This window comes from Gorilla gorilla, chromosome 7 (genome assembly GCF_029281585.2).
Source record: "Gorilla gorilla gorilla isolate KB3781 chromosome 7, NHGRI_mGorGor1-v2.1_pri, whole genome shotgun sequence".
NCBI classification, from domain to species: domain Eukaryota; kingdom Metazoa; phylum Chordata; class Mammalia; order Primates; family Hominidae; genus Gorilla; species Gorilla gorilla.
In genome coordinates this window covers 88,264,489-88,284,674 of record NC_073231.2, presented here as the reverse complement: position 1 = coordinate 88,284,674, position 20,186 = coordinate 88,264,489, and positions in this window count along the sequence as shown.

The following is a 20,186-nucleotide window of genomic DNA, read 5'->3' as shown; positions in this document are numbered from 1 at the left end:
ACCCCGTCTCTACTAAAAATACAAAAATTAGCCGGGCATGGTGGCGCACTCCTGTAATCCCAGTTACTTAGGAGGCTGAGGCATGAGAATCACTTGAACCCGGGAGGTGGAGGTTGCAGTGAGCCAAGATCCCACCACTGCATTCCAGCCTGTGGGACTCTGTCTCAAAAACAAAAGCATAATAGTAATTAGTCATTCTTAAACCTCATGGCTTTAAGACAAAAGAAGGACCAAAAGAGTGAGCTGAAAGTATATAAAGACAGCTAACTTCAGAAGATGTCTCATGATCCTTAATTCCCGAGTTAGGTTTCACTCTTGCCTGGATTTGTCCCTAGAATTTGTCTCCATGACTTGTCCCATCTGGCAGTAGATCAAGCCCCATTTATTCTCAGCTGGTGCCTTCCTCCAATATCATTTTCATCACTGTTAGCATATTTTGAGTGAGTACCTCAGACCAGACTCTGTTGAATTTTATGTGCATTGTGTCATTTAATTGTATCCATCATAGGAGCTTGGTATTGAAACCCCCTTTGCAAAAATCATAACTGAGAAAATTACATACGGTGAAAGATCTGAGCTAAACATCTCCATTTTGCTTCCAACCTCCAAGCTGTCCTTGTCCATTCCTAGGTGTAGGCTGAACTAACTTTGGAAGGAACTTAGTTTATAGTTTAGCTTTGAGACAAAGACAAAAACAGCCCTTTCCCCAGACAAACCCCCATTTTGCTTAGGGACTAGACTGTCTTTGCAGACTAAAAATTGGTCACAAGATTAGAAATTATGGTTTAGAAATCATGCAGCTGGAGGCTGCAACATTCTAAACTTCCCCAAATTGCTCTTGGGGATAACATCACTATTGTAAAACCTAAGACCTGTGCTTGAGATATTTTGCAGACCCTTCACTCAGTGGATCAGCTGGCACCACCCAGGCTGATAAACTGGCTCACCTGGACTTGTGGCCCCCACCCAAGAACTGACTCAGCCCAAGAAGACAACTTAGATTCCCTACGATTTCATGTCGGACCTGATCAATTAGCACTCCTGACTCATTGGTCCCCTACCCACCAAATTATCCTTAAAAACGCCAATCCCCAAATTTTCAGGGAGACCAATGAGTAATAATGAGTAATAATAAAACTCTGGTCTCATGCACAGCCAGCTCTGCGTGAATTACTTTCTCTATTGCAATTCCCCTGTCTAATAAATCCACTGTCTAGGCAGCAGGCAAGGTGAACCCATTGGGCGGTTACAGTATTATCTCCATTTGACAGTTGAGAAAACTGAAGCCAAGTGAACTGATTCACCTCCTTGATTTCCAGAGTTGGGAATGTCAGGGCTGGGACTGGACTCATGCATCCACATGGACCACCCAGAGCAACAGTTTAGAAAATATTCTTCCTTTGCACTTGCCCAGCTTCTTCCTCAGGGATCCAGATTTCTCCGACTAAGACACTCATTTTCCTATGAAACTTATTCAGTACACCTGAGAGATCTCTAACAAGTCCTGCATGGTTTAAGTATTATTTAAAGCAAAAACTTTTTCTCTAAACTCATAATGCTGCTGACACCAAATGTGTGGGTATTCCACACTGAGCAATTCTCCAATCCTCCACAGACTCCAACTGAGTGTCCCACAATTTAGTTTAATTCTGACTAACCACCTGGAATTAGTGCAGACCCCACAGGTTGAGGACTTAGTCCTATAAGACTGCACCGTAGCTGCAAATGCCTATGGCAAGTAGTGGGTTCCTGGAGTACTCACGGTTTTGTCCCACCTTGCTACAAATCAGGGGTTCCTACTGATACAGGTAGGCTAGGGGAGGTCCCCAAATGCCAGTGGGATCTCGATCCCAGTTGGTGTCCAGGCTCGTGACACTGCCACAAGATGGAACTCAAGGATGAGTCAGAAAAAAGTGAAAGTGCAGATGTTTATTGCAAAGAACATTACCTCTCAAGAGGGGAGTGTGGGCATACACAAGGGAGTGAGTGCTACAACAGGATTTGGGTCTTCTATCTTTATGGATTTAACCAGGGCCTGGAATATTCATGAAGATTCCTGGAAAAAGGTAGAGATTTCTTGGAACTGAGGTGCCACCCATTTTTACACCAAATATGGGTATTCCTGGAACTGACATGCGCTGGTGGGTGTGTGATTTAGGATGTTAATGAGCAGATAGCGAGATCTAAGGTGAAACCTAGGTCAAATCCAATACCATGTTGGGTCCAGTCAGTCTTAGCCAACTTGATCCACACCCTGGTTTTTTAGGGTCTTAATAGCCCCAAATTTATACAGCTATTTCAACAGTTTTTTTGCTGGTCATGTGAAACTGCTGCCTGCAAGTGTCTATTCTCCTGCGACCACCTTGCTTCATTCCTGTATCACCATAACCACACCTCCTCAGTTTAGATAATTTGGTGTGACAGCTCACAGAACTCAGGGAATCACTTCACCTACTCATTGCCAGTTTATCAAAGGATACAGATGAACAGCCAGATGAGAGGTGCATACAGCAAGGTCTGGAAGGGTCCTGAGCACAGGAGCTCTGTCCCTGTAAGTAGGGTACGTCACCTTCCTGTCTTGTGTTCACCAACTTACAAGCTCAAGAACTCCTTCATTTGGGCTTTTTACCGCAGTCCCACTGCATTAGTGTGATAGATCACTGGCCATGAGTTTACTCAATCTCCCCAGAGGATGGGGCTGAAAGTTATGACCCTCTAACCACAGGGTCAATTTATTTTATTTACTTTTATTTTATTTATTTATTTATTTTAGATGGAGTCTCACTGTTACCCAGGCTGGGGTGCAATGGCACCATCTCTGCTCACCGCAACCTCCGCCCCCCAGGTTCAAGTGATTCTCCTGTCTCAGCCTCCCAAGTAGCTGGGACTACAGTCACGCCCCACCACGCCTGGCTAATTTTTGTATTTTTAGTAGAGACAGGGTTTCACCTTGTTGGCCAGGCTGGTCTAGAACTCCTGACCTCAAGTGATTCGCCCACCTCAGCCTCCCAAAGTGCTGGGATTACAAGCATGAGCCACCGCGCCCAGCCTCACAGAGTCTATTTCTTTGGCAACCAGGGCTTACCCTCCAAGAGTCAGCTAATTAGCATAACTGAGATGTGGTTGAAAAGGGCTTATTATGAACAACAAAAGATGCTCCTATCACCCCTCTTACTCAGGGAGTTACAAGGGTTTTAGAAACTCTCAGCCAGGAACCAAGGGCAGAAACCAAATACATTTCCTATTATGTCACATTTTAAATCAATACGAAATAGTGGACCCAGGCAATTGAGTGTTTGGTGTAAACTTGGATCACACATTACCTAAGATCACTCACTTACACCTACAAATACACTAAAGGATAATAGAAAAGAAATGATTTGTAGGACCAAAGAGGAAGGAATAATTTGTTATACTTTAAGGGAATCAAGGCAAAGCAGCTGAGGTTTAAGCTGAATCTTAAGATCTTTCTTGATATACATATACATATATATATTCCTTAAAGCAGGGTCCCGAAACAGGTCCTTGGCCTATTAGGAACCCAGCCGCACAGCAGGAGGTGAGCTGCAGGCAAGCAAAGTTTCATCTGTATTTATAGCCACTTCCCATTGCTCACATTGCCACCTGAGCTCCACCTCCTGTCAGATAAGCAGCTGCATTAGATTCTCATAGAAGCGTGTACCCTATTGTGAGATGTGCATGTAAGGGATCCAGGTTGTGTGCCCCTTATGAGAATCTAATGCCTGATGATCTGTCACTGTCTCCCATCACCCCCAGATGGGATCATCTAGTTGCAGAAAAACAAGCTCAGGGCTCCCAGTCACTCTACATTATGGCAAGTTGTATTATATTACAGTGTATTAATAATAAAGTGCACAATAAATGCAATGTGCTTGAATCATCCTAAAACTATTCCCCTCCCCCATCTTCACCTCAATTCATGGAAAAATTGTCTTCCATGAAACCCATCCCTGGTGCCAAAAAGGCTGGGGACCACTGCCTTAAGGGATACCAAATCTCTTCTGTAGTCTAATTTCCAAGCCCCAGAATTAAAAGATACAGAAATTATTAATCTGTTAATAAGAGTTTGGGGGAAAAACCCACAAAATTATGTGACTATTCTAAACTAGAAAAGTCTACAAATTAAAAGGTCATTGTAAAATAGGGCCTCATTTCATCAATTTGTTTTAGATCTGTGACTTCAATGCTTTGAAGTCAGAGATGTGGTCTGTGGCAATGACTGGATCAGAAAGAATAGGAAACAGGCCAGGCGCAGTGGCCCATGCCTGTAATTCCAGCATTTTGGGAAGCCAAGGTGGGTGAGTCACCTGAGGTCAAGAGTTCGAGACCAGCCCAGCCAACATGGTGAAACCCCATTTCTACTAAAAACACAAGAATTAGCTGGGCATGGTGGTGGGCACCTGTAATCCCAGCTACTTGAGAGGCTGAAGCAGAAGAATCAGTTGAAACCGTGAGGAAGAGGTTGCAGTGACCCGAGATCATGCCATGCACTCCAGCCTTGACTACAAGGTGAAACTGTCTTGAGAGACAAAGAGTCAGAGAAAGACAGACACAGAGACACACACACAGACACACACACAGACAGACAGACACACACACAGACACACACACAGACAGACACACAGACAGACAGACACACACACACAGACACACACACACAGACAGACACACAGACAGACACACAGACAGACACACAGACAGACACACAGACACACAGACAGACACACAGACAGACACACAGACAGACACACAGACAGACACACAGACAGACACACAGACAGACACAGAGAGAGAGAGATCAAGCAAGCAACATTCTCAAGTATAAGGCATTTCAGAGCAAAGAACTCTGCCATAATGAAATTAGAAAAGTAGGTAATTAAGTCTCCACACACAACTGTCATATTTGCATTAATGAATTCTTCAGTGTTTATAAAAGTTCTCCCCCAGCTGTCCTCAGTTTGTCATAGCTCTAGTGAGAAGAAAATAATCACTGCAGTCATGAAAACACAGAATTCCCAAGCTAGTTGGAACATTATTTTTAGTCTAGTTTAATGTCATTCTCATATATGACGAAGGACACGAAGGTCCAATGAAGTTAAATGACAAGACAAAATGTCAAGGCCATATAGTGGCTGAGCCAGGACTGCAACTGATATATTCCAGGTCCTAATTCACTGCCCTTTCAGCCCCACCTTGGTTTTTTCCAACACCCTTTGACCTCTTGTAGTTCAGTACAGGCAGATGAAACCACATCATTCCTTTTCTTCCCCAAGAGGTCATTTAAGCACGTGAGTCAGGAGATCATAGGAGAACATAATTCTGTTTTCACTATGAGTCCATTTTCTTCACTTTTATATTGCTACTTAATAGTCCATTCTTCATCAAAAAACAGGTCTCTTTCAAAATTATCTCTGCTTGCAGAAACCCCGAGACCTTTCTAGTGGGTTTCCATAGAAGCAGTTTCTGAAAACAAGAAAATATGACTCAGTTTTGGCTATAGGGCTACATGTGTCCTCTGACTTCTTGCTGGGGCAGTTGGCCTTTCAGGGTCTGTTGTAAATCCTTTTCTGGGATCTCAGGTGTGCGTTCGGCTTGCTCCTACTTTTTCATATCTGGGGTCCTTCAGAATGAAATTATACAGGGTACCCTTAGAAAAGATTTGAGACTCCTTTTCTCTGCCCAGCAATGCAGAAATCATGTGAGCTCTCTCATTAGCCTTATGTTGTTTTGCTGAATTTATAGGCGGAAGTTAACTGAATTTTATATGGTTACCTTTCCCCAGTTAAAGAAACCTCTCATTAGCTAAGACTTAGTGGCTCCAAAGGGTGTAGACTGGCTTCATTGAGTATTTCTGGGTACCCATGCTTCCTCCAAAGTCCCTGAAACAGCAAGTTGCTTGTTAGAAAGGCAAAGCCCTGGACCCTATCAAGTCAAAATTTGCATTTTTTCATGCTTCTCAGGTGGTTCTAATGCATCTGAAGTTTTGAGAACCTCTGCCACAAAGCTAGCAAGTGGAAAATCGGGGTAAATTCTACCTGGGTAAGATGCTCTAAAACCTTGCTACTCAATGTGTGATTTACAAACCAGCTTCAGCATCACCTGGAAGCTTGTTAGAAATTCAGACTTTCCACCCCCACACCAAACCTACTGAATTAAAAAATCTGCATTTTAATAAGATCCCCAGGTGATTCTTTCCACAATGAAAATCGAGAAGCACAGTTCTAACAGACTTTCGCCTGAGAAGTTAGGAAACGAAGGCCAAATTCATTTCTCTTGCTTGAATCGCTTGGGTAATTGCTACTCTCTTCCCTTGCCTTTTATAAGATAGAGCTTTAGGCAAAAGCCATCTTTGATAGGATTTTAAGAGATGCCAGGTTCCCCGGGGCTGCCTGAGGAATTCTTATATTCAGGCAAATTCTCAGAGCACTGCTGACAAAGACAACAGCCTCCAGGCATTGCAGACAGCTGCTCGGGGAAAGAGAGCTTGCCTGGGGAAAGGCCAACCAGCCGCCTCCTTGCCTGAAATCCTTGAGTCTGGCTGAAGGTTGATGAGATAGAGCCCGACTCTAGGTTTATTTTCCCATTTAATTCACTGAAAAACTTGAAACTCTAAGTATTAATCCCAATGAAGAGAGTCATAAGTGTTTCTTATTGGCAAACATAGCTTTTCCAGACTGGACCCTCCTCCTGTAAAGTTACCATTTCACTTTATTATCCAATTAGCCAAGTGAGTGAACTCCATTTCCTTCCAAATCCACCTATTTTCTATGAAAATAACTGGTCGAAATTACTGGTCTTCAGGTCAGAAATCCTTTCTCATTTGTTGGTTTTATTGTGAGGTCTTCTTGAGCAAATCATTTAACCATTCTGGGTCTTGTTTGTTTATAAAATGGGGATGATGATGCCTAACACAAACTGTTTAGCATCAGGTCTTATTTATTTTCTTTTTAGGATAAGGGGAAGGTCTTTTTAAGCATACTTTGAAAGCTTTAAGTCATCTTACAGGTGTAATTTTTTATGCTAAATTGATAAGCATTAAGTCATAGCTAACAGATTTCTATTCTTCACATGTTCACAGATTACCTGTTTTTTTCCTTCTGTGGTCCACCAGTAGTAATATCGAATTGAGATCTAATGCTAATACCTATGGTGCCCTTCCAGACACGACCTTCGCACACTCAATTTGCCATCCTTTATCTTTTTTTATCTCCCAGCCAGGCTTCTGTAATGCAACACCACTTCTGCCAACGCGGTCACTGACAGTACATTTTGCAAATGAGATCCTTTGGCATGCTAGATCTGATATTTCCCTGAAGTCTAGACACATTCCAGTGTGCCTACTCCATTATTTATGCATAGGTCTGCCATTTAGTTACCCAAGCTCTTTATGATAAAAGCTTGCCTTCCCATCCTGTTTAGATGGTATAGATTAACAAATTAGAGAAATTCCTGACACTGGCTGACAACTGGCATAGTGCTTTACATTTTGCACTAGACTATAACAGGCAAGATCTCATTTTGACTTTTGTGAACAAACCTCATGAGCTCTACAGGGTAGGAACACTTGAATCCATTATCTAAACCTCAAAACAACTTATCCCAAAGTCACTAGCTAATAAATGGCAGATGTGAATCAACCCCAAATCTTCAAACTCTGACCATGAATTTTGGATATCTTACAGAATGAATGAGGGCCAGGGTGAATTGCAGAGCAGAAAGTGAGGTAGAAACCAGAACCCCCACTCCTCCAGGACTAAGTCTCACATAAATGCATGCACATACGCATACCCTCCTCTGGGTTCCCAGAACACTACTTTTATATTTTCACTTTTGTACTTATTACATTTCTTTTTATGTGTTGCTTAGTCCATTTATATTGTTATAACAGAATACCTGAGACTGGGTAATTCATGTTGGGAATAACGTTCAAAATCCTAAGGAAATTGAACACTCAAAGGATTCTTAGCAAAGCAATTTTACTTCTGCGCAGAGGGGTGCTTCTCCTTGGCCAGTCACCATGGGAGCACACCTGAACAAAGGGGCACGAGAGCCTTTACTCCTGACGCAAGTCCTGCCCCTGTACCCTTTCCCCATTGGCCGGGGTCTGGCCGTACAATCTAAACCAATCCCGGTTGGCTAAACATTTGAACTTTTTTTAGATAAGGTGGTCACGTAAGGGAGAGGGGAAAGGGAAAGGGTGTCTGCAATGAGCTACAGAGCTAGTCTTCTTTCCAAATAAGGAAAGGAATGTGAGCTGGTACTGATAACACCTGGTACTGTGGCATGTCTGGGCATGTAACAAAGGCAGAAAGGAAGAAAAAGAGAAAAAGAAAAAAGGCATTGGGGGGGTACTATAAATGAAAGAATAAAGGATTGATCAGGCCATTTGAAGAGAAACCTCATTATATCCCACATTCAGAAAGAAAAAAATGTATTTTCTCACAGTTCTGAAGGCTGACAAGTCCAAGATACCAGAAGGCTCATTGTCCAGTGAAGGTTGCTCTGCTTCCAAGAGGGCGCCTTGTTGCTGCCGCAGCCTCACGTGTGGAAAGACAAGAGAGCAAGAGCTAACTGACCGTGGTGTGAAGCCTCTTTTATAATGGCCTTAATCCCACTTTGGAGGAAGAAGCTCGCAGGACCTAATCACCTCTCAAAGGCCCCACCTTTTACTATTACCGCATTGGCAACACCTGATTTTGGAGGCAACTCATTCAAACCATAGCATGTGTCTTTACTGGTTTCTGAGCTGCTGGAGAGAAGATAATACAGCTTTTTTTTATATTTGTAGCTTCAGAACTGAACACACTATCTGGCACTTAGTTTCATGCTGTAAGCATTCGTTGGATGAATTTCAAGAGTTCATGTGTATGCACTGAAAAATAAAACAACAACAAAAACACTGTGTGTTCAATGTGCTCTAATGTATGAGGCCTGTTTTAGTTTTCAGGCTGCTAGAACAAGACTTCATAGACTGATGCCTTAAATAACAGAAATTTATGTCTCAGTCTTGGAGTCTAGGAAGCCTGAGATCAGGATGCCAGCATGGTCAGGCCCCAATGAGAACCCTTTTCCTGGTTTTCTCACATGGTGGATAGAAACCACTGCTCTCATATCTCTTCTTATATGGGAAAAAAAAAAATCCCATTAAGAAAGCTCCACCCTCATGACCTAATTACCTTCCAAAGGCCTCATCTCCAAATATTATAACAGTGGGGATGAGGGTTTCAACGTATGAACTGGCAGGGAAAACAAACATTTAGTCTGTACCACAGCCCAATTTAGAAAATCTATCTAAACCCATACAGCCCATTGTCAAGTTAGACCCGTAGCTTTAAAATCAAACACCACTCCAGTCATTAGATAAGTCATTAAATAAGACTAACTAATTATCTAAATAATTAGATAAATCATTAAATAAGCACTGCTTATTTAGACATTATAGCATAGAGGCTAGGAGCACAGATGAACCCAGGCTACCTGGGTTTGGACTGGCTCCCCTAGCTGTGAGTCCTTGAATAAGTTACCCTGCTTCTCAGTACCTCGGTTACCACATTTGTAAAATGAAGGGAAATATTATACTCATCCTTCAGTATCTGCAGGGCATTAGCCCGAGGACCTCCAGAGGATACCAAAATCCATGGATGCTCAAGTCTCTGATATAAAATGGCATACTATTTGCATATAACCTATCCACATCCTTCTGTATACTTCAATCCATCTCTAGATAACCTATAATATTTAATACAATGGAAATGCTATGTAAATAGTTGTTATGCTGTGTTTTTAAAATTTATATTATTTTAAAATTGTTGTATTGTGATTTTCTATTGCTTTTTTTCTTTCAAATATTTTTCATCCTCATTTGGTTGAATCCACGGATGTGGAGTCCATGGAGGTGGAGAGCTGACAGTATTTCTTGGTGTTGGGAGGATTAAGTGAACTCATATTTATAGGGCACATAAGCATACTAGTAAGTGTTAATCTTACTGTTATCATTAGAACCATCATTTCCCATTTCATTTGATTAGCACCAACAACTTCCAAAACTTCCAATAACTTTCCAAACACTCTTAATGTTATAGGTCAGATAATATGAAGTTTTATCTCTGTTCTTATTCCAGGGTCATCAAATGATGTGAAATCATCACATAACTTCACTCAACTTATCCAAATATTATACATGTGTTTATTTTGTACCTACTGTTTACATGACACTATTCTCTAGAATTATACTGTCCAATACAACATGTGGCCACATAAATTTACATTTAAATTAATTAAAAATAAGTAAAATAAACAATTCAGTTCTTCAGGTTCACTGGCCACATTTCAAGTACCGATTCACTGCCTCGCTATTGGCTGCCATATTGGGCAGTACAGATAAAGAAAATTTTCTCATTGGTGAAAAGTTCTGCTGGACAGAGCTAACTACAAACACAGAGACAGCAGTACACCTTCATGAAGCTGGCATTCTACTACAGAAGATAAATATTAAACACATAAATACATAATAACTATGAATTAATTATATTTATGAAGAAACACATTATATTCAGTTACTAAAACATACTGTTAGAAAAATTAATTTTTCTGTATAATTCCTAAACTGCTACATAAATATATTAAAGTTATAACTGTTTTACTAATTACAAAAGTAAAATATGTTTATTGTAGAAAATTTAGAAGATACAAAAAGTATAAAAAGGAAAATCAAAGTATACATAATATTATTTTACAGACGATCCATAGTGCATGTATTCTCAATTTTTTCTTCATTATCTGTACTTTAAACATCTTACCATGTCAATCTTCAAAATATGATTTTCAGTGTCTACATAATAGAACAGTTTGTGAATCTATCACTATCTTCTCACTGATTCACTGGAATTTAGGTTGTTTTAAAAATGTTTATTCTAACATCAAAAAAATTCATATATATAATTCTTTGCCTGCCTTTTTATTTCCTCATGACAAATTCTTAGAAGTACCATTTCAGGGACAAAGTTACTAAACATTTTTAGACTTTTTTTTTTTTTTTTTTTTTTGAGACAGGGTGTGGCTCTGTTGCCCAGGCTAGAGTGTAGTGGCACAATCTCTGCTCACTGCAACCTCCGCCTCCCACGCTCAAGGGATTCTCCTGCCTCAGCCTCCTGAGTAGCTGAGATTACAGGTGTGTACCACCATGCCCGGCTAATTTTTGTATTTTTAGTAGAGACGGAGTTTTGCCATGTTGGCCAGGCTGGTCTTGAACTCCTGACCTCATGTGATCTGCCCACCTCGGCTTCCCAAAGTGCTGGGATTACAGGCATGAGTCACGGCACCCAGCCCATTTTTAGACTCTTAAGGCATATTAAAAGAAGACTTTCTAAGAATCTTCTGAACTTATGTGCACACATATTTGTTCACCCTTTGCAAAAGTATATATCTTATTTTCTTTAATTGTGAAAATATTTTATTTAAATTTGGGTTTCTTTGATTAATTGTGAGGATGAACAGCACTTCATATACAGTCATTCCTCAGTATAGGTGAGGATTGGTTCCAGAAGATCCCTTCCATACCAAAATCCTCATATACTCAAGTCACACAGCCAGCCTTATGGATACCTTGTGCTTGAGAGTTAGCCCTCAAATTTGTGGGTTTCCCATACCATGAATACAGTAATACAGTGTTTTCAATTTGCTTTTGGCTGAAAAAATGCACATATAGCACATATAAATAGACCCGCACAGTTCAAACCCCTGTTGTTCAAGGATCAACTGTATTTATTCATCATTCATATTTTATCTCTGAACTCTTTTAGTTCTGTAAACATTTTTCAAGTGAAAAATTATATGAGCTCTGTGTATTTTAAGGATATTAAACTTTTGTCTTTATAATTTTTGGCAAATATATTCTCCAGCTTGTTGAATATCATAATTGTGTTTCTACTTTTTAATACATGCAAAAGTTTTGAAATTCTTATGTTGCAAATTTCTTGCATTGTTTTCAAGTTTTGAAAGGTCCATGTGTTTAGAGGAAGCCCTAACACATAATGAACCCTCAATAAATATTTGATAAATGAATGGGTGAATAAATTAATGAAATATTTGACCTACACTGACAAACTATAGCCTCATTCTTTTTTCCGCAGAGCAGATCAGTTCTCCCAGTCATTTAAATATGACCTGAAACAACAAGAAAACTTGGCATCAGTACTGAATTTCTGATAATAACATAGTCAGTATCTGGGGAATTACCACAACATATTGTCTGCCTGACAGAAGCCTCCCACAAAGCCCAAGACCCTGCATTTTGTGCACATCCAGTCCCCAGATAGTTAATCTCCAAATTTTCCATACCATAGGATCAATGCTTTCTGATAGTTGCAGTTTTTTAAAATAGTGTCTTTACCCATTATTTAATACATGTTTAAAATTTTACTTCCACTTCTTCTCATTTCTACCTGGCTTTTTCTGTCCTCTTTCTTCTGTTATAATCTTGAGCACACACGCATGATCAAGAAGGATAATTGAAGGTCAGTGGCATGAGGCATGAAAAATGCAAAAGAAGTTCTCTGCTTCTCAAAGTTCTATCAAGAAATCATAGTGATCCAATTTATAGTTCAGGGAAAGGACCCAGGACAGCATATACAGGGGCAAATAAACTTGTTTCCATTGACTGTTCATAGGAATGGCAACGTTAATTCATTAGACCTGCTGCTGATCTCCCACTAATATAACACACCCTATTCATAATGAAGTACTTGCCATTCTCCAGACAGGCTCTTCCCTCCCATTTACCTCTTTGGGGCATATCAGTTTCATAAACCTGAAATGTCCTAGTCAGCTTTGTGTTTTACCTGATGTGTTAGTTCATTTTTATGCTGCTAATAAAGACATGCCAGAAACTGAGTAATTTATAAAGGAAAGAGGTTTAACTGACACAGTTCAGCATGGCTGGGAAGCCTCAGGAGACTTACAATCATGGCAGAAGAGGAAGTAAATGTGTCCTTCTTCACATGGCAGCAGGAAGGAGAAGTGCTGAGCAAAAGGGGGAAAAGCCCCTTATAAAATCATCAGATCTTGTGAGAACTCACTTACTGTCACGAGAACAGCATGAGGGCAATGGCGCCCATGATTCAATTATCTCCACCTGGTCCTTCACATGACACGTGGGGATTATAGGAGCTACAATTCAAGATGAGATTTGGGTAGGGACACAGCCAAACCATATCATCTGACAAAGTCCTATTCATTCTTCAAGTTTCAGGGAACATGTTTCCTCTTCTGACACATATATATTATATTCTGATACATATATATTATATATATATAACATATGTATTATATGGAATCAGACTCTTATTTCTCCTCATTACTGCACCTTATTCACTTTATAACTTCTTATTCACTTTATAACTTTCAAAACATTGTTTTTCTAATTACTTCTTTTTTCAACTTTTAGTTTTGATATAATTATACATTCATAGGAAGTTGCAAACAGGGTACAGAGGACACCCCTGAACCTTTCATCCAGCCTTCCTCAATGGTTATATTTTACATTGCTGTAGTAAAATATGAAAACAAGAAAGTGACATGGTACAACGTATGTTTATAGTTCTATGCTATGTTATCACACGTATAGACTTGTGTCACCTCCATGAGTCTAGCTGCATCACCGCATAATCTTCATGCTACTCATTTGTAGTCACCCCCACCATCCACCCTACCATCTAGAATCCATAATTTCTCATCAATCACTATAATTTTTCATTTTGAGAATGTTATAGAAATGAATCATATAGTACATGACCTTCTGAAATAGACTTTTTTAAATATAATGCCCTTCAAATATAATTGATATGTTAGAAATTATTTCTGTCATTTTATTTTTTATTCTCTGTTTTATCCTTTTTTGTTTCTATTTTCATTTTTTTCCTGCATTTCTATCGGTTACTTGAACTTGTTTTTAGTTTCATTTTGATTTATCTATAGTGTTATATATATATTCCTTTGGATAGCCTTTTTAAAAGTTGCTCTAGGTATTACATTATATACACATCTTGTTACGGTCATTGGCCAACAACATTTTATCAGTTCAAATGAAACCTGCATGCTCTCTTTGAACCCCTTTACACTCTCCCATTTATGTCTTAAAATTTTCCTCTGCATGCATTGAGAATAACATCAGACAGTGTTGTTAGAATTTTTGCTTCAATCATCAAATATAATTTAGAAAACGAAAGAGTTGAAGAAAAGCCTATTATATTTTCCCATAGTTTTATTCTTTCCATAGTTATTCTTCCTTTCTGATGTTCCAAGATTTCTTCTTTTATCATTTCCTATCTGTTCACAGAATTTTGTTTAGCCATTATTTTAGGGTAGATCTGTTGGAAACAAATTCTCTTAATTTTCCTTCACCTGAGAATGTCTTCATTGTTCCTTTACTCCTCATAGTTAATTTCACTAGCTATAGAATTCTGGGTTGACCGTTCTTTTCTTTCAGCATTTGAAAAATATTGTGCCCCTTCCTTCCGGCTTTCATATTTCTAATAAGAAATCTGTCATCTACATGGTTTTCCCCTTTAGGTGTTATTTTTCTCTGGCTGCTTTCAAGGGATTTGTCTTAGTTTTCAGAAATTTTCTTATGATATGTTTTGATATGGATTTCTTTGATTTCATCTTTATGGTTTTTTTTCCAGCTTCTTGAATCTGTAGGTTTATGTCTTTTGCCAAATTTGGGTAGTTTTCAGCTATTATTTATTTCCTCAAATGCTTTTTCAGGCCCATTCTATTTCTCCCCTTTCTGAGACTCTGATGACACGAATGTTAGAGCTTTTAACCATAGTCCCACAGGTCTCTGTGGTTGTGTTCATTTCTTTGCTCAGTCTATTTTCTCTCTGTTGTTCAGACTGGGTAATTTGTATTGTTCTGTATTCAAGTTTAATGATTCATTTCTCTATCCTTTTCATTTTGCTTTTGAGGCCATCCAGTGAGTTTTTTATTTCAATTATTACATTTCCATTTAGCTATCCTTTATGTTTTCAACTTCTTTATTGACACTTTCTGTGTTTTCCAAGAGTGTTTATTAATTTTTGTGAAAAGAATTTTATCATGACTGCTTTAAAATCCTTCTAACATCTGTGTCATCTCAGCGTTGGCATCTGTTGATTTTTTTGTCATTCAATTTGAGATTTTCCTGGTTCTTTGTAAAATGAGCAATGTTTTCTTGACACCTAGGAGTTTAGAGCATTATATTATAATACCATGGTTTTTATTTTTTTAATTTTTTATATGTTCAACTTTTATTTTAGATTTAGGTGGTACACATGCAGGTTTGTTCCATGGGTACATTGCATAATGCTGAGGTTTTGGATACAAATGATCCTGTTACCCAGGTACTGAGCATAGTACCCAATAGGTAGCTTTTCAACCCTTTCCCCCTCCCTTTCTCCTCCTTCTAGTAGTCCCCAGTGTCTATTGTTCTCATCTATGTCTATGTGTACCCAATGTTTAGCTCCCACTTATAAGTGGGAACATGTGGTATTTGGTTTTCTGTTTCTGTGTTAACTTCCTTAGGATGATGGCCTCCAGCTGCATCGATGTTGTTGCAAAGGACATGATTTTATTCCTTGTTATCGTTGTGTAGTATTCCATGGTGTATATATACCATATTTTCTTTCTCAGATCCATTGTTGATGGGCACCTAAGTTGATTCTATGTCTTTGCTATCGTAAATAGTACTGCAATGAACATGAGTTCATGAGTCTCTTTGGTAGAACAATTTATTTTCTTTTGGATATATACCCAGTAATTGGATTGCTGGGTCAAATGGTTGTTCTGTTTTAAGTTCTTTCAGAAATCTCCACACCATGTTCTATAGTGGCTGGAACTCATACACATTTCCACCTACTGTGTAAAAGCATTCCCTTTTCTCCACAGATACTATGGTTTTTATTTAAACCTTGTATTTCAGCAGGCCTCCTCTGACATCATACCAGCAAGGGAAGGTGGATATCTCCTCACTAGTGCCCAATGAGGGTTGAAGTCCAGGTTCTCCACTTGGCCTCCACTGACATTCTAGCAGGGGAGAGGAGACTCATCCCTTCTGTTCCCCAGGTATCCTCCACTGACCCTATGGTAGGGAGTCCTTGCTACTCTTGCCAGATGGTGGTAAAAGTCCTAGCTACCCTTTTGGCCATCTACAACAACAATGGTAGATAGGGCAGATGAGTGGTGGCTTGCAACCACCACTGCACGGTCACAATGTGGCTACAGTTTTCACATGGATAAGAAATTAGTTTGACAAAGATATGCTATATGACAAATGTTATACAAGATGCTGAGAATGAAAGATTAGTTTTACATACTTCTCAAAACTATGAGCTGTGACAGACTTCTAAGGTTGCCACCAAACTGTCGGTCCTTGCAAGAGAAACTTGTCCTGCCTGAATGGATAATTTATCTGCAACTTCTTTCTTTTATTTATTTTGGAGACGCTAAACTCTGAAGAGAGAGAGAGAGAGACCTATAAATTAATATTTCAAAACACTTGGAGAATTCTAACGCTAAGGAAGCCATTGCAATCAATAATCAGAATAGGAATTTACCCAAGATTAAATTCATTGTATTGAACAGCTTGATAGAAACTTTAAAATAACCACATTATGTATGTTCAAGGAGATAAACAAAGGCATAATTGCCATCTTAAAAAGGATATAATGTCTTGAAACAATAACAACAAAAGAAATAAAGCAAAATCGAGTGGGTCAATTGATTCCAAGAATCAATTAGATAATTTGAACATCAAACATACATTAATCATTGAAATTTTAAAACTACACTAGAAGGGGCAACTTCTAATCTGAATTCTGAAAAAAAAACTAATTAGTAAATTGGGAAAATAATACTGAGCTGCTCATGCAGAATGCAGTATAGAAACTCAAAAAGAAAAAATATTGAAGAGAAGTTAAGAGAATGGGATACAGATCAAGAAGTCTAAATACCAAATATTTCATAGAAATTACAGAAGCAGAGAATGGAAAGAATGGTAGAAGGCTACATTTGAAGAATTAATTGCTAAGAATATTTCAAAATTTATTAAAGTATAAATTTAATTTTATTTTTTTAATGATGGAGTCTCACTCTGTTGCCTAGGCTGGAGTGCGGTGGCATGATCATGGCTCACTGTAGCCTCAAACTCCTGGGCTCAAGTAGTCCTCCTGCCTCAGCCTCCAGAGTAGCTGGGACTACAGGCATGCACCACTATGCCCAGCTAATTTTTCTTTTTTTTTTTAGAGATGGGGTCTCGCTATGTTGCCCAAGCTGGTCTCGAACTCCTAGCCTCAAGCTGTGCTCCTGCCTCAGCCTCCTGAGTAGCTGGGATTACAGGTATGAGCTACTACACCCTACTAAAACATGAATTTTAGATCACAAATTTGCTTCAAGAATGAAGCAAGAAATAAAAATAAATTAAAATAAACCCTCACGTGGTCACATAACGAAAATGTATTAAAATGCATCAAGAATAAAGAGAAAAATCACAAAAACTAGCAAAGGAAAAGAAAAACATTGATAGATAAATTTCTCACAGATAACAAAGGCCAGAAGACAATGGAGTGGTATCTTGTAAGTGTTGCATGAAAATAATAGTCAATCTAGAATCTTTTACCTAATCATAATATTATTTAATCTTTAAAGCAAAATCTTATGCAAAGAGTAAAACACTGCATAATAAATGCTCACTAAAAGAAATCTTAAATAATGTTTTAAAAGATGTAACAGTGACCACAAATTTTTTTTAAATTGTACGTAGTTTTGAGCAGGTAGCACATTAGGTTAATTATGTCTGGCCTAAAACTCTCCTTAGATGTTTAAGGTCAGCCTAAAGGTTTCTCCATACATAACGAACTCTAACCCAACCTGATGTGTAAACAGACTGTAATCTACTCTTGAAAAGAGTAGCTGAGCTCAGCCTATCACAGCAGCTGAACTTCAGTCGACCACAGGCAGCCAACTGTTTAAACCAGGTTCACATAAAGCAAACACCTAGCTGTAACCAATCCAGCTGTTTCTGTACCTCACTTCCATTTTCTTTATGTTTTTGTCCATAAACACTATCCGACCGTGTGGCAGCCCTGGAGTCACTCTGAACTGATTCTGGTTCTGAGGGCTGCCCAATTTATGAGTCATTCTTTGCTAGTTAAACTTTGTTAAATTTGTCTAAAGTTTTCTTTTAACACATTCATATGGTGACAAATGCTAAAAGCTTACAGGGTACACCATTAGTAGTCTTGCTCCCACCACTATACATCTGGTTCTGCTTCCCAAGACATCAGCGTTGCCAGTTTCTTTATCTTTCCAAGCACAGGTATTTCATACATAAGATTTCATACATATACAGATTAAGTATCCCTTATCTGAAATGCTTGGGGCCAGAAATGTTTAGAATTTCAGATTTTTTTGAATTTTAGAATATTTACATGTAGATAAAATGAGATATCTTGGGGATGGGATGCAAGTCTAAACACAAAATTTATTTATGTTTCATATACACTTTATATACCTAGCCTGAAAGTAATTTTATACAATATATTTAATAATTTTGTGCATGAAACAAAATTTTGATGGTAATTTTACTGAGACCCATGATATAAGGTCAAATGTAAAATTTTTCACTTGTGTCATCATGTCAGTGCTCAAAAAGTTTCAAATTTTGGGGGATTTCAAATTTTGGATTTTTGAATTAGAGATGCTTCACCTGTATTTGAATACATAGAGATATTTTGTGCAAATGATAGTATACTATATGTTCTTTTCTACACTTTGCTTTTTCACTTAAATATATGACATGAGAAAGACAGGAAGTAATATTCACACCAAATTTTTCTTGCAATTATTTCTACATATAGTAGAGACTACAAAATTGGAAGCTACTCTACCTAACCTAAATGATCTTGAAAAGTACTTCTACTCCTGCCTATTTCCCAACTAACTGTTTTTCACAAAGAGCTCTTTATGTTCAAAAGGCCTTATCCACAGGTAAAAACTAATTATTAGGTGATGTCATAATTATAGGTAATCATAGTTTATCTATTTTATATAGTCATTTTAAAAACAACAACAGAAATCTCCCTTTGACACTATTACCAAGATAATGGAATAATATCTAGTGGTTAATAATATCTAGAGGTTAAAGTGGTAAAGACAGCCTGAAATATTTGAAGGAGAGAGCTTTAGTTTTTTTGAAATGAGTCGGAAAACAATATTATCTTCCACTATAAAAGTAAAGTGGCTTTGCTTCAAAAATGGATATTATTCCTGTCTCTGTCCCTTTAATGTTGTTGTAACAGAATACCTGAGACTGCATAGTTTACAAAGATACAATGTTTATTTACTTCATGATTCAGCAGTCTGGGAACTTCAAGAGCAAAGCACCACATCTGGCCAGCTTCTGGTGAGGGCCACATGCTAGGTCAAAACATGGAAAAGCGGAGAAGCAAGTGGGCATGTACAGAGATCACATGGTGAGAGAGGAAGTGAGAGAGATTCTAGCCAGCCAAACTCACTTTTTAAAAAAAGAGATGAGGTCTCACTATGTTGCCCAGGCTACAGTGCAGTAGCTACCCACAGGCACGATCATATCACACCACATCTTCTTACTCCTGAGCTCAAAAGATCCTCCCACTTCAGCCTCCCAAATAGCTTGGACTACAGGTGTGTGCCACTCCACTGGGCTCCAAACTCACTTTTATAACAACCCACTGTCACAGTAGTTAATCTAGTCCTGTGAGAATAACTCACTCACATCCATGGGAGGACACTAATCTATTCATGAGGAATCCACCTGCGTGACCCAAACACCTCCCATGAGGCCCTACTTCCCCATACCACAACATTGGGATCAAAGTTTTAGAGGGGACACACTCAAACCATAGCAATCCTTTTAAAAATCTAGAAATTTCATTGCAGGCAATTTCATAACAAACTGGTTTGTTGAAGCATCTCAGGGTTGGTTTTATTTTATTTTTTGAAGTTTTCTCCTTTTCTTTTTCTGCCTCTCCAGAATGTCCAGGGGCCAATTTAACATGTAATGCACATTACTTGCCTTAGCTGAAGATTTCTAGTACATTTTATAAAGAATTCTCATGGGAACCTAGAAGACTTGAAAACTCTAATGTCAGTAA